The sequence below is a fragment of the Eulemur rufifrons genome, chromosome 7, assembly GCF_041146395.1.
Source record: "Eulemur rufifrons isolate Redbay chromosome 7, OSU_ERuf_1, whole genome shotgun sequence".
Taxonomy (NCBI): Eukaryota; Metazoa; Chordata; class Mammalia; order Primates; family Lemuridae; genus Eulemur; species Eulemur rufifrons.
Window position 1 is genome coordinate 113,221,945 of NC_090989.1, and position 15,635 is coordinate 113,237,579.

The 15,635-nt window shown below is 35.2% G+C and overlaps 1 long non-coding RNA gene across 2 annotated transcripts in view; it reads right to left on the minus strand.

The window, feature by feature from the left end:
* LOC138386614 (uncharacterized) overlaps positions 1 to 9,750 on the minus strand; it is a 75,235-nt gene extending 65,485 nt beyond the window's left edge. For both annotated transcript variants that reach the window (XR_011233891.1, XR_011233890.1), the window contains exon 1: positions 9,670 to 9,750. This is a non-coding gene — a long non-coding RNA (uncharacterized lncRNA). The remainder of the gene's footprint in view (positions 1 to 9,669) is intronic.
* Positions 9,751 to 15,635: the final 5,885 nt, after the last annotated feature.

Sequence of the window (15,635 nt, forward strand, 5' to 3'; positions counted from 1 at the left end):
CCTCAGCCTTCCACTGTACTGGGATTACAGGCATGAGCCACCGCACTTGACCACATTCCCATTCTTAAACTGATCACTGATAAAGGGAATAAGATTGCGTGATTGGCTGAAAACAATCAGAATTAGCTCTGGGTCAGTGAGGTAGGCATAGGCTCCTAAAAATTTAAGATCTGCCACCAAGGAAGGATGGAATACCCTTGGGTTGGCAACCAACAATGCCTACTGCAAAGTCTACCACCACCTTGTTGTACAACTGTGTATGACACTTAACATGTATGAGTCACAATGTCCTAATTTGTAAAATAAGGAATTTCATAAATCCACACCACTTTTTAATTTAGCATTAATTACTTTTTATGAAAATGTATTCTCTTTCAGTTTTTCTTGCCTTTAGATGTATTTTTATTTTTATTTTGACTGAAATTTAGTAAGTTGATGGTTTAATATTGCAAAATGTTTCAGAAGAAATTATCATAAACAGAAAAGAACTGACAAAAATTGCAATTTGTATGCAGAAAAAGGACTGATTTCATATATATGCATATATACACACACATGCATATACAAAAGAGAAAAAAAAGGGCATCTTCAAGTTGGAAAGAAAAAAATACATTCTTAAAAATGGGCAAAGTTTATGAAGAGACATCTTTAAAGAGGAATGAATACAAAAAATGATTCTTAAATATATGAAAATTACTCAACCTCAGTCAAAAGGAGAGCAATGCACATTAAAGCTACACTATGGTGCCATTTTTTTAACATGTGAGACTGGCAAATATCCAACAGTTTGGTAATGTTCTCTAGGGACAAATCTTCAAGAAAGCAGGAACTGCATGTGTTTCTTCTAGGGTTGGAAATTGGGGAAGCCCTAGTGAAAGGTAAACTGCCTATAGCTTGCCGTAGCACAAATACACAGGCTCTCTGACTCTGAAAAGCCACTTTCAAGAAATTACGCTATGGATGTACCTCCAGTAACAAGATAATTCACTGCAAAATTATTTGCAAAAAAAGACTAGAAACATCTAAATGTCTGTCAACAGAATATAGGCTAAATATATATATATATATATATATATATATATATATGTATATTGCATACATATAGAGAAATCAAATAAATCTGAGGAAAAGCAAAGAAAAAAGAAAGACGGAGGTGCTGATAATGTACTGATATGAAATTATCTCAAAGAAGCACAGCCCAAAAGAATGCATATAGTACGACACCATTTGCTCAAGAAAAGCAGAAAAAACATGCTAATATTTGCACATATTTACATAAAATATCTCATGAAAAATACCTTAGAAACTAATTATATAGACTATCAGTGGGGATGGGAACTTGACAAGTGGGGGACAGAGTTGGTAGAAAGATTTTTTTTTCACTATAAATTATGTTATATATTTTGAGTATTTAACTATATGGATGCATTCCACGTTCAAAGTTAAGTACATTTTAAATCATTATGATAGATGCCTATAAAATTAAAGAGGTTGCTTCAACATATATCTCATAAAATGTTGCAGTAATTATAAGTTGAAAAAATACACGTCTATTTAGAAAAAGATACATTTTTTAAAAATATTTAAAGAATGTATAAGTAGATTTTTTGATCTACTAATGAGAAAAAAAGGTATTTTTCTCATTAATTATTGACTGTTCCTAAGAATGATGCATATAGGGTGGCTGATGCCAGTTGTAACAGTGTGCATCTGGAAATTGGTTATGTACAGAAATAAAAAATTTAGTGTCCTATGATCTGTTGCTGCAGCCATGTAGTCCATTCGAAATAAGCACCTTCAGGTCAGGAGAGGAACCAATCCATTTCCCAATTTCTTGGTTCATCTACCACAAACCAGGACAACATGGCAAGACTCATGATAAAGATCAACCCTAAGCTTCATATCATTATAGAGATTGGTTTTCCTTAAAGATAAGAATCAAGATCACAATTTAGGCTAGTGCACGTAATATTTATTTTGAACACTAGGCAACAAGAAAACTACTCTAATTTTAGTTATAAACTATTTGGGGGAAAATATAACAGTTTAGGTTATAACAGGAGGACAACAAAAACGTTGTCCAGAACAGTGTAGTCAGCCATTGCCAGAAATGGAACTCCTCTCCATGCATTTCTCATTGCATCCCAGCCCAGCAATATATTTTTTTACTTCATATACACTTATATATGAATATTTATTTATTTGTAATCATCTGTCTACATGTACTTGTTTAGTAATAAATTATGTGAATCATAAAACCTACATAAGAAATATAAACTTTTAAAAGATTAAGAGAAAAATAAATATAAATAAAAGTTCTAATACTTCTCATTCTCCAATGTTATACACTCTCTATGGTGTGCACATCCTAACATAGAATACCTAAAGTTAATTTAGTAATTTTGTCATAATTTTCATACGATTTGATTTTTTCATTTGTAAAAATATTTATAACTAAAATCTTTATTTAAACAGATAAGATGAGTTTATTTTATCTAAAATATATTTCATAAGATCCTGAACTATGTATATCAAATATAGGAGGAGTTTTAAGCTGAAAAAGAGACACTTTTATCAAATCTAGAATTAAGCAACCTAATTCATTTGGGTTAAATGCAACTAAAATATAAAAAGAAAGTAAGCAAATTAGTTGTGTCTACTAGGAAAGACTCATATTTATACTGATATTAACTATAATTAGGCTACAGTAGAATACAGTGGATAATCTACCAGATGCAAGATCCCAAGGTTCCTTTGTGATTGGTTAGTATTTTTCCCACCCAGCTATTTGGAAGGAAGCTGTTTGGGTTACACTAAGTGACCTGAGATATTTATTCTTAATGAGAACCTTCTCAGAGCTACCTGGATATAAATAAAAACATAAGTGACCCATGTGATATCATAGATACAGAAAATACACAGTGACAGGGACAAAAGAGATCTCTGTCCCTATGTAGCATTTGGGTGGAAGGTAGGTCAGACCCCGAGTGCTCATCTATAACTTCTTAGCCCAGTGGGAATGGTCACTGGTCAGCTTAGACTTCTGGCCCCACATCTGGGGTACCAACCGGTGATGTTCAGCTTTATACTAAAACTAGTATAGAACAATTCTTAAAAAGAACCACTGGACCATAGTTGACTTTCTAATCTCCTTTGATTGTGAATTCTCTTGCATTCTGGAAGGCATACAGCATATTGGAAAGAACACAGGTTTTTTTAATTAGACAGACCAGGGTTTAAATCCTAGTGCCACCAGGTGTTATGACCATAAACCTTAGACAGCCATTTAATCACTTGGAACCTGAGTTTCCACATCCATGAAAGAGGGGGAAAATATCCTACCACAGGCAATAATTGTGAGAATGAATTGAAATAACATAAAAATATTATAGTTATATCAACTCAATGCTAACGTAGAATGTTACCATGTAATAAAAAAAAGTACTGTATTAGGCTCTCCAGAGAAACACAACCAGTAAGATATAGATATAGATACAGATATATATGCACACACATACATATAGAGAGAGAGAGAAAGAGAGAGTGAGAGAGAAAGTAAAAGGGAGAGAGAGAGAAATTTAATTGGAAGGAGTTGACTCACACAATTATGGAAGCTGAGAAGTCCCAGAATGTTCAGTCAGCAAGCTGGAAACCCAGGAGAGTTAATGGTGTAAGTTTCTGTTGAAAAGCCAGTAGGCTCAAGACCCAAAAAGAACTGATGTTTCACTTCAAGTCTGAAGGCCAGAAAACATTAATGTCTCAGTTCAAGCAGTTAGACAGAAGGGGTTCCCTCTCACTCAGGAGAGGGTCAGCTTTTTTGTTCTATTCAGGCCTTCAGCTGATCCATTGAGGGCCTCCTATATTAGGCAGGGTGATCTGCTATATGCAGTCTACCAATTGGAATATTCATCTTATCCAAAAACACCTTCACAGATACATCTAGAATGTTTGACCAAATATCTGGGCACCCTGTTGCCAGGTTGAGTTGCACATAAAATTAATCTTCACAATTACAAAATCTCAGGGGTTTACAAGGAGCACTCATCTTCCTTAGACCAGTGGCTAGCTGAGTCAGAATCTCACAACAGTGACAGACACTGCTGGGCAAGAGAACATGCCCAACTGCACAAGCCCATTTCAAGCATCTGCTCACATCATGTCTGCTAACACACAGCGAAAGCAAGCCACATTGCAAGTCCAATATTAACACACTATGGAAATATACCCATTTCTATTAGAAGAAACTGCAAAGACACAGAGCAAAGGGCTTGAATAGAAAGAATAACAAAAATTGGGAACAATAATGCAATTCACTATGGTAACCCAGTGCCTAGCACAAGCTAGATATTCAACAAATTTTGTTTGTGTGACTTTTCCACTTTCCCCACACCAGTTCCACTTGCTATTTTCCAAGAATTTTTTGTCTTTACAATATTCTACATCGACTACAGATATAATATTTTTAAGAATGAAGATAATGCTTTTAATAAGAAATGGCTCTTTTACTCTATGAGAGTTTTCATGTACCAGGCAAGCTGTTGTTTTAACTGACTCACAATACCTGTTAGCTCATTTCTCTTAGGGTTTTACAATCAATTAGGAATGTACAATGTGTATCAGCAATCTACATCATATTCTTCAATGTGCCGTACTTCATACTTGCCTATGTCAAATTTCACCTGCTATAATTTTGCTCAGTTAACTATATTCCACAATTGCCTGATCTATTTAGGATGTTCTGGGAATCTTTAAAGATCCTTTCTTATCTTTGCCCTGACTAAATAATTTATCATCTGGTATGCTAACCAACATGCCATTCAACCCTGCTTGTCAGAGGGCTCTTTGAAAATATGAACATTCAAGTCCCAGTATTGAAGGCAAGGATGTTGTACAATTAATTTCTTTTCATGCTGTGACCTACCTTTTTCTCTTCCTTGCTTACTAATCTCTCAACTCATTTTTTAATCTATAATAGAATTTTATGCCAGTTTCTTTGCGTACTTCTTTACAGAACAAATATGAAGATTTTATCATGATGTCAATAGTGACATTTAATACCTTGAGGCAACCTGAAAGTCACTCATAGAGAACAGAGGGGTTCACATGGAATTTTAATCCTTAGAAGCCAATGTTTAACGTGAGGATGTGTATTTAACCTTTTTACTTCAAAAAAGAACTTTAATGTTTTTTACCTTTTCTAGGATCTGTTAGGCACTGTATGGACATGTTAAGGCACCTTATTTCACTTTAATTATCAATACCACCACTTTACAGATGAAGACACTGAGGTTAAATAAGTTTAAAGAACTTAACCAGGGTTACTAGGAATCAAAAAATAGAGCAGAGATGTGAACCTTCTAATGGTTGATTCCAAAATTCATTATCCTTCACCTAAACCTCATTTAATATGTCTACCTCATTCTTTTTTATTTTATTCTATGACTGTTAGTGATAAACAAAATTTCTCACCATCTCATAGACATATTGAAAATTAAGTAGTACATCTCAAAAATGAAATAAAGCAATATAGCAAAAAGCCACTTTTTTCAAATTAAACTTTCTTTCCTTAAATAAAAAATACATACTCTAATATGAGGGCATATATTTTGAGAATCAATACTCTATAACATCAAAATCAATTCATGAAAAATATCTCCCCCACAGTGTTCAGTAGACTTATTTATCTCTCTCACTATGTAATCTCTCCAAATGTGTTTGATCACACACCCCCATCAGTGAAAAATTCTGCACATTCATCTCTCATGTAAGTATATTGATCTATAAGTCATTTACATGGGCTACTTTGAATGTTAAACTTTTCATAAAGCTAATGTTCTTATTTTTTAGGAAATGGACATAATCAGAAGTTTTAATATTTCTTCCTCCACCCCAATGTGTGAGGAGGGTAGTTAGTGCTGAGTTATAAGCCTCTAAGTCCTCAACAACGTCTTATTTGCCTTTGACACTTAAAGACCTAGCACATACCTGAAACATGCTGGGAATGTGTTTGAGGCTTATTAAATGGATAATAAATGATGAATAATAGTGTTGACTTTTTTAGGGGAAAAAAAGAAGAAACAGAGCCAAGCCTTTGTTGTACTTCTCTAACTCCAGAATAATACCTTTTTCCAGGGACACATGAGACCTTACATTCTTTCCCTAAATAAAACAAATTTTCCCACTAAATGAACCTGCCTTGCTGCCACAACACTCAAATTCCCTAAGATGGAATGGTTCATAGGAAAGAGTACCGAAGTCAGATCCCCTGATTTGAGTTTCAGCCCTGTCACCGGCTAACTTCATGCCCTATGCAAGACACTCTAGCCCTATAGGCCCCTTTCTCATCCTCTGTTAGACAAGGGTGGGATAAATCATTATGAATAACCCTTCATCTATCCCAATCTAAATAAGAGAATGATTGTGATTTTTTCTAAAAAAAAGAGTTAGATTGTACATATCCCAAGATTTATATAAACATCTTGAAAAAATAATTACTTGAACTAGTCCAATATTATACTGAGGAAAAAAAATCCAAAAGCTTCCTTTCTTCTTCATATTCCTTAGTAAATAAACAAATTATGACTAGAGGTGAGCAAGGACTCAGGTTGGTTTGATGTTTTGCCGGATTCAAGCACAGTGAGCTTTCTAAGGTATACTATCCTTTAGGTCCTCCCACACAAATCCAATTATTAGAAATTCCAAACTCTGCTCCCCTGTGAAGCCTACCCTTTTGGTGGAATCCAAAGAGAGCTAAAGACAATTAAATTAAGGCTAATGAGTGATGCAATAAGAATGACAGTCATACATTTACTTGCACTGGTTTGTTACTTTCTGTTCAGGGAATGGATGCAACTTTATTAAATTTGCAGAAATGCTATTACAGGAAAAGACAAATAAAGGAGGAAGTGCCAGGGGAGGAGAAAAATTTTTCTTGGAATACCTGAAAATTTTTATTTTAGGAAAAAATAAATTTATTTATGTAATTATATAAATCATATAGAAATCATTCTGCCATACATACATTGTATCTAAAAATTGCCTCTTGGGATATTATCAAATTTTGGTGTTTCAAAGACCACACAAATGTAAATGATTGAAATAAGTTAAATAAGTTATGCTGTATAAACGGAAAATTCAGTCATCAAATGGCAATTTTCCATCAGAAATTTGCCCTTTATCTCTTGAATTAGATCTATTTGTCTTCCAGGAAATAAATATTCTTAACAGAGACTGAAGCAGTCACAATACAAAAGAGAAAGCTTAAATAATCTAAAGTTTCACAAAGCAAAATTCTGACCTCCCTATCTTTATTGCTTTGAGGAAATTAAAGTCACACACAGAATATAGGCAAAATCAAAGAGGATGAATTTTAATGTGTATTCAGCAGGACTAAAACAGAATCCTTAATTTCTTACCCTCCTTGAAATGGTTTTCTTAAGAAAACTTCACAACCAAATGTTCTGTGTAAGAAGTGCTGCTCTCTGGACAACCTCCTGGGGAATAAAGTGGATTGGGAAAAGTTTTTCCTGGTTTAAGTGTTGCATCCTTTGCAGTAACAATTTTATTGCTTTTCTTCTCATTCTACTAAAGTGATTCCTACCACAGATGTGGGACCCAGAGCAAGAAGTCCTCAAAGCCAACATTTGAGCTACTACTATAGGTCAAATGCTTTAAGTTATATCACTTGAGTGTGGATAAGATAGTGTTCTAGTCTGTTTTCTGTTGCTTATAACAAAATAAATAAATAAAATATCTGAAACTAGGTAATTTATAAAGAAAATAAATTCATTTCTTACAGCTACGGAGGCTGAGAAGTCCAAGGTCAAGGGACTACATATGGCAAGGGCCTTCTTGCTGGTGGGGACTCTGCAGAGTCCTGGGGCAGTGCAGGCATCCCACAGTGAGGAAGCTGGGTATCTCTCCTCTTCTTATAAAGCCACCAGGTCCCACTCCCATGGTAACCCATTAATGGATTGATTCATGAATGAGTTAATTCATTCATGAGGCAGAGCCAGTATGACCCAATCTCCTCTCAAGGACCCCACCTTTTAATACCACTATATTGGGGATTAAGTTTCAACATGACTTTTGGAGGGGACACAAACATTCAAATCACAACAGATAGTTATTATTCCCTTTCTACAACTAAGGAAATTGAGGAAAAATTAAATAACTTGCCTAAAACCAGACACCTAGCAAGTGACAAAGTCTGTTTATGCCAAAGCTCAATATATTGTGCTAATATGTGGACAACCTGATGTTTCAGTCTGGTTTTCACCTTAGCAATGGTGTAACAAAATAAAATTCTTCCAGGTACTCTTGTTATCTCATATAAGATTAATTCCTACTATTAACTTGACTTTACATTGTGGAAATTTTTAATATTAAAATTAAACACAATTTTTTCACTCTAAAAACAAATGTAACAAAACCACAATTAATCATGCACATTTATGAAATTTAAAATCAGGAAAAGTGAGTTACCCAGATGAATAAAGGAACCTACTATAGTAATAGCTTTCACCTTACAAGCTTATGTGTTTTCTTATCTATTATCTCATTCTTATGACATCTTTCTATAAAATCTAATTACCACATCTCCTGATTAGTGAACCTCCTTAGGTTCCAAAGACTGCCATTTCTAAACTAGCTTACACAAAGAAGCTAAAGGAAGAAGGAAAGATTAGTTTCATTGTCTTAGCTAAGGCAATGGCTTTTCCTAAATAAAAATAGAACTGAAATAAGGACAGACAGTACGTGTTCTAGTTGGATACAATTCCAACCCCTACCTATAATCTAGTGACTTCTTACTAAAAAAATCTCTTTCCATTCTGATACTGCTGTCTACTCACCTCTTCTCACTCATTTTCCTCAAAGAAAATTAGGACAGATTCTATAATCACAATCAAGTGAAGTTCCCATCATCCCCTTGGCATACAATGCATACACACATATGCACACAATGCATGCCTATTTATTTATTTATTTACTTATTTATGTATGAGAAAAGCTACAATATATCTTTCCTTACTAAAGCCTGGTGATTATGCAAGCCAAGGCATGAAGAATTTGTGTCATTTTCTCTGGGATTCTATAAGCTTTGAATTTCTCACAATTTTCTTTCCTTATAAACTAGTGAGTAAAGTGACACTTACAATTATGCAGAAAAAATACAGGCCTTTAAATACAAGTAGACTAGTAATTAGACTCTGAATTTGATAATGAAATTAGCCTCAGGGTGTTTCACATATTCTCATCTCATTCAACATGTCTTTACCCAGCTCAAGCATAAATTTTCATAGCATTAGGAGAACTATGCCACATTTTATGCAGTAGGTTATTGATCTTGATCATCACCAAATTTTAATAAGAGGCAGGTGCAGACACAGGTGATCAAAATAGCATAAGGGCCCAGTTGCTGCTCTCAAAAGCTAATCAATCCAATTGAGAAACTGGACACACACACAAGATAAATAACAGTACAATGTAATTGTGACAAATGGTAAAATAAAATTTTATAAGTTGAATTACATTCTTCCATTCCCTTTTAATTTTAATTACATATTTACCAGTGCAACAAAATTTGACTTGTGCAAGCAACCAAGGCAGGAAATTTCAGCCATGACTTACTCAGAGTGAGTAGAGGCCAAATACAAATAGAAAACCTACCTGAAGATTGCTTTTGGGTATTACAGGCCAGTATCAGAGCTCAGTGTATGATACTACATTAACAGCACCTTTACATCTGGTTTCCTTGTTTGGGTTGCTAGTAGTTATACTAGCAGGTAATGCACCCACCAGCTCAGATAGGTTATTTTATTTGGTTTTCGCAACACTGAGAAATGTGTTGCAAATTTACAAATGAGGATGGTGAAGCACAGGATACCTTAGTTGACCTGGCCAATGTTACACCACAACTTGGCAGTAAAGACAGGACTAGATCTTGGGTTCTTTTTGCTTTTCCACACTGATCTGGCTCTCATAAAGTAAATGTAACGAATGAAAATATTGCATGGGTAAGTTTGCTTTGTGTAGTTTTTCAGCCAATCTGCACCTGAGCCAGGCAGTTCTCCCATAAATGTGTTTTGTGGGCCATAGGCCTATAAGTGACAGGGTGTGGGTGAATCAGTAAAAACAACTCAAAACAAATGCTCTACGAATTTTGGGTCATAAGGGTCATGCACTGTCTATCTATCTTCTTTCATGGAAAATATAAATGATCTTAGAGACAGCCAATTCAAAGATCGGCATTCTTTGGGGTTATCTCTGTCCCCAGAGTCCTGATAGAAAGTTTACAGGGCTGCCGTCATGCTTAGAACTGTTGCCATAGTTCTATGCATTCCTATTTGTAAGGGTCTTATTCCTATAGACTATAAAGAGCAGACACAAAACCAGGGCACTTAAGGCAGAGGAGGGAGAGAAATACAATAAAACAATCATTGGAGTGGTTGGACTTTCATACTTGTGATTCTCAAAGCAGGGGTGTCTTGTCCCTCGGGAAACATCAGAATCACCTGGCAAGATAGATTATATCCCAAGATGACAGCAACAGTCCCACATCCCCTTTCAGATATGAGACTGTGACCTTCTTTCATCAAAAGAACATTTCCCCTCTACGTGAAGCTTGGCTGGCCCTGTCAATTACTTTGACTTTGGTGCTATTTGAGTTTCGGACCTAGATCTTTAGGAAACTTGCAGCTTCCACTTTTATCCTCTTGGACGCTAGAGATCACATAGAGAATTTTGGGCTAGATTACTGAATGATGAGTGTCTATGTGGATGGAAAATACTCTCAGCCTTCCAAACATCCCTATCAGGTCCCCCAACATACAGCTATAGGTGGAGCCATCTTGACCCTTCCTGCCTAGCCCATCTGCCAGCTAGATGCAGCTACCTCAGGGAGCCCAGGGAAGACCAGCGAAAGAACCCCTGTGTCAAACCACAGAATCATGAGACAGTAAATGGCTGTTGCTCTAAACCATTAAGTTTTGGGGTAGTTTATGACACAGAGATAGATACCTGAAACACCTGGAAGCTTTTCTGAACCACCCATGCACCCCTATTTTCCTCTCTTGGACTCTGTCACACTACCTACCTTCCCAGGAACTCAAGACTTATCAGTTGAGAATTCATAACATGACTTTTTCCTGCCCTCCACTTGTTCAAGGGAAGATAATTAACCATAGTACAGCTTGTGGTAAGTGCCATTATGAAGGAACGTGAGGATTTTCTTTTACCAGAAAAGCATCTCACCCTTGTCAGAAAAATTGAGAATTACTACTTTTAAAGAACCATGAAAAGAGATTCTCATTCAATAACAACAAAACAAAACAAAAACCCCAATTTGAAAATGGACAAATTACTTGAATAAAGTTTTCTCCGAAGAAGATATATAGATGGCCAGTAACTATGTGAAACAATGCTTAACATCACTAACCATGGGGGAATGCAAATGAAAACCACGATGAATACTACCTGACACCCACTAGGATGACTGCTATCAAAAAAAAGGACAATAACAAGTAGTATTGGAAAAGATATGAAAAAATTGAAACCATTGTACAGTGTTGTGCACTGTTGGTGAGAATGTAAAATAGGGCAGCCTCTGTGGAAAATTATGACAGTTCCTCAAAAAAATTAAACAGGATTACCATATGACCAGCAATTCGACCTCTGTGTATATACCCAAAAGAACTGAAATCAGGGACTTGAAAACATATATGTACACCAATGTTTATAGCAGCATTATTTATAATAGACAAAAAGTAGAACAACACAAATATCTATCAACAGATAAATGGATAAAAAACATGGAATATACATACAATAGAATATTATTCAGCCTTAAAAAGGAAGGAAATTCTTCCAACTGATCTTTGACAAAGCAGATGACAACGCACACTGGGGAAAATAAGTGTTATTCAATAAATAATCTTGGGAAAATTGGATAGCCACATGCAGAAGAATGAAACAGCACCCTTATCTCTCACCACTCAAATAATTAATTCAAGTTGGATAAAAGACTTAATTGTAAGACACAAAACCAAGAATTCTAGAAGAAAATGTAGGAAAAACCTTCTAGACATTGGTCTAGGCAAAGAATTTATGACTAGGACACCAATGGCAATTACAGCAGCAACAAAAATAAATAAATGGGTTGGGACTTGATTAAAGTAAAAAGATTCTGCACAGCTAAGGAAATAATCAACAGAACAAATAAACAACCTACAGAATGGGAGAAAATATTTGCAAGGTACACATTCGATAAAGGTCTAATATCCAGAATTTACAATGAACTCAAACAAATCAGCAAGATAAAAACAAACAAACCCACTAAAAAATGGGCAAAAGGCATGAACAGAAGTTTTTCAAATGAAGATAGACAAATGGCCAACAAACATACAAAAACATGTTAAGCATCACTAATCATCAGGGAAATGCAAATTAAAACCACAATGAGATATCACCTTACTCCTGTTAGAATGGCTTTTATTAAAAAGTCAAAAACAATAGATATTGGAATACATTGTGGGACTGAAAATTAGTACAACCCCTATGGAAAAGAGTATTAAGATTTCTCAAAGAACTAAAAGTCGACCTACCATTCAATCCAGCAATTCCACTACTGGGTATCTACCCAAAGGATAAGAAGTAATTTTATCAAAAAGACAACTGCACTCAAATGTTTATTGCAGCACAATTCACAATTGCAAAGAAGTGAAATCAACCCAAGTGTCCATCAATTCGTGAGTGGATTAAGAAAATGTGGTATATGTATATTATGAAGTCCTATGCAGCCATTAAAAATGGTGAACTAATGCTTTTTGTAACAATCTGGATGGAACTGGAGACCATTATTCTAAGCAAAGTATCACAAGAATGGAAAAACAAGCACTACATGTACTCACTATTAAATTGGAACTAATTGATCAACACCCATGTGCCCATATGGTACTAAAACTCAATGGAAACCAAGTAGGTGGGAGGGTGAGGAGGGAATGGGTAAATTCACACCTAAGGGGTACAATGCATGCTACCATCACCAAGGTAGCATGCATTGTCAAAGTTATAAGTGCTGGACACATTTATAACTTTGACTCAAACAGCACAAAAGCAAAACATGTAATCAAAACATTTGTATTCCCTTAATATTCTGGAATAAAAAATTAAAAAATATTATAATTATAATTTCAGAACTTCAGAATTTGAAGGAAAAAAAAAAAAAGAACATGGTCCAAAGCCCACGAGAGGGCGTGTTATATTGAGGGATTAGTGAGAAATCCTCTGTGGTTCTAAGAAAGTATGCCAAGAGTAAAGTAGTGAGGCTGGAATGGGGTCTGCATCTTTGGTTAAGAAATTTTGAATTTGTCCTGAAGATAACTGAGAACCATGAAAAGTTTTTAGGCAAGAGAATGAATCGTGTTTTAGAAATAGTTCTCTCCAGTGTGGAGTGAATTGTTGACATAGTGATTAGAGACAGAGAGACCAGTTAGAGTGTGGCTATAACAAACACATGAGAATTGTTGAGGACCTGACACACTGTAGTTGGGGAGATAAGCAGAAAAATATTTGAAAGCTATTACAGTTATGAAAAAGTCAAAGAGACCTGAAAAGTAATTTATGATGCCAAGATTTCTAGGTTGGAAGAATGGATAGATGCTGGTGCCAGTTTTAACCTTTATAGTAAAAACCACTGAAGAGCAAATTTGGAGTATAGTGTGTATGAAAACTCACTATTGAGATCTCCTGCTGCAGGGAATGTAACTGATGGCTTCAAATGCTCTGAAACCACCATTGCCTTAATAGCAAGGCTGTGCTCCCTCCAGGCTCTCAGCCAGTGACTGATGTGGCAGGAGTACTGAGGCAAGCCCTTTCCTGAAAGATGTGGGACTCCTCTGGTAGGAGACTTATGGCTTTTTGCTGAAACTTTCTTAAAACCACACTACAATTTGAGGCTCAGTCTAACCAGTCCTCTTTCCTTCCCTCTCTCTACTTCACAGAGGTCAGAATTTCACCAATTTCAGAGCTCTCCCAGCCTCCTCCAGCTTCCTCCCATTTTCCCCTTATGGCTGTTTCCTCCAATGAACTTCTTGCAATCTAATCCCATGCTGGTATCTGCTTCTCAGAGGACCCAAAATAACAAATGGGGAAAAAGAGGTAAAAATAATGAACCTTATCCTGTCATCCCATTTTTATTTTTTACATGGAAATTCAACATTCATTGAACAAACATTTTTAAACACCTACACATACGATGATCCATAAAGCAACTAAAATCAAACACCACAAAGAATTTCTTGGCTACAGTTGTTTTCCAAGGTTCTGTGATTTTTGTATAACATATTAATAGCTTGGCCTTGGTTCGAGCACACTTTTTATATTGCAGAAGAATATTGGCTGTCATATAAAAAGGAAGCATTGTATAATACTAAGGAGAAGAAAAAGAAAATTAGAATTTTAGAGTTGTTTCAAATGTTTTAACCATATTTGTATAAAAAGAGAGAAAAAAGACTGCAACAGAGAAATGACAATAACAGACAAATGAATGTTGATCTCGGAGTAATAGAATTATGGGTTATATTCTGTTTACTGTCTTCATTATATTCGAAATGTTCCAGAATTTCTGTAATAAATATTTTAGAAATGAGCAATATTTTTTATTTCTAAAAAGTTACCTATAGAAAGAGCTAAACTCTTTGAGGCAAACAAGAAAATGTTCTTTTCTAGTTTCAGAGACCTTGCATAGACTGTTTTAGTGTGTTGCCATGGGAATGAAAATAAAAAGAATTGCTATAATTCTTTTTAAAACTTAGAACAATCCATACATAGGATTTAATCTCCTAGATTATCTGAATCATCTCTCTGCAGTTTTATATACTTGTTTTCATAAGTCTAGTTATTAGAACTGGGTTTGAGATCTCACCCCTACAAACTATGCTAAACTATGAGAAATCATCCTTTTAAATATAAGAATAAATGTATTCGCAACATGCATTAATACTGAAAGGATATCTAAATAAAACGTAATTCTCAAAATAGAAAATTTAGAGACAGTGATGCCTGCACCTGAGGTGTGTTTCAATTCCCTCCCGGCCACTCACACTTATTTTAGGTTTTTTGGGGGGAGGGGACGGTCTTTTTCATAAAAACCCCGTCCCTCAGCCTGGCTCCTTTTTTGCCATGGCAAGAAAGTCAGATGTGGCACAAGCTTGTACCTAAAAGATAAAATGTAAAGAATATTATAGTTTTATCCTTGGGAGATTTCATTTTGCTTGCCTCATTATGTCTACAGCAAGCTAGTCTTTTGACATTTGTGCCGTTCGATTTCTCAACCAGAAGCCAGTCAAGAATAAAATACCAATTCTTTATAACTCTTGCCAACACCCAGAACAGCCGTTCAAATAGAACTGCAGGTTAAAAGACCTTCTAGCTATAGAAAAATGAAGATAACCATTCAAGAAGTTTGAAGCAAAAAGGCATTAAAGTGTAAGAAATAATAGCATTATCAGAAATATGGAATCGGTTTCTTTTCTTTGAGAACACTAATTTTACTTTTTAAAAGACTATATTCAGTTTGAAGTGTGGAGCTCAGAGCCAAAACTTCCAACTTTAACTTCCTGCTATAATAGACCTCA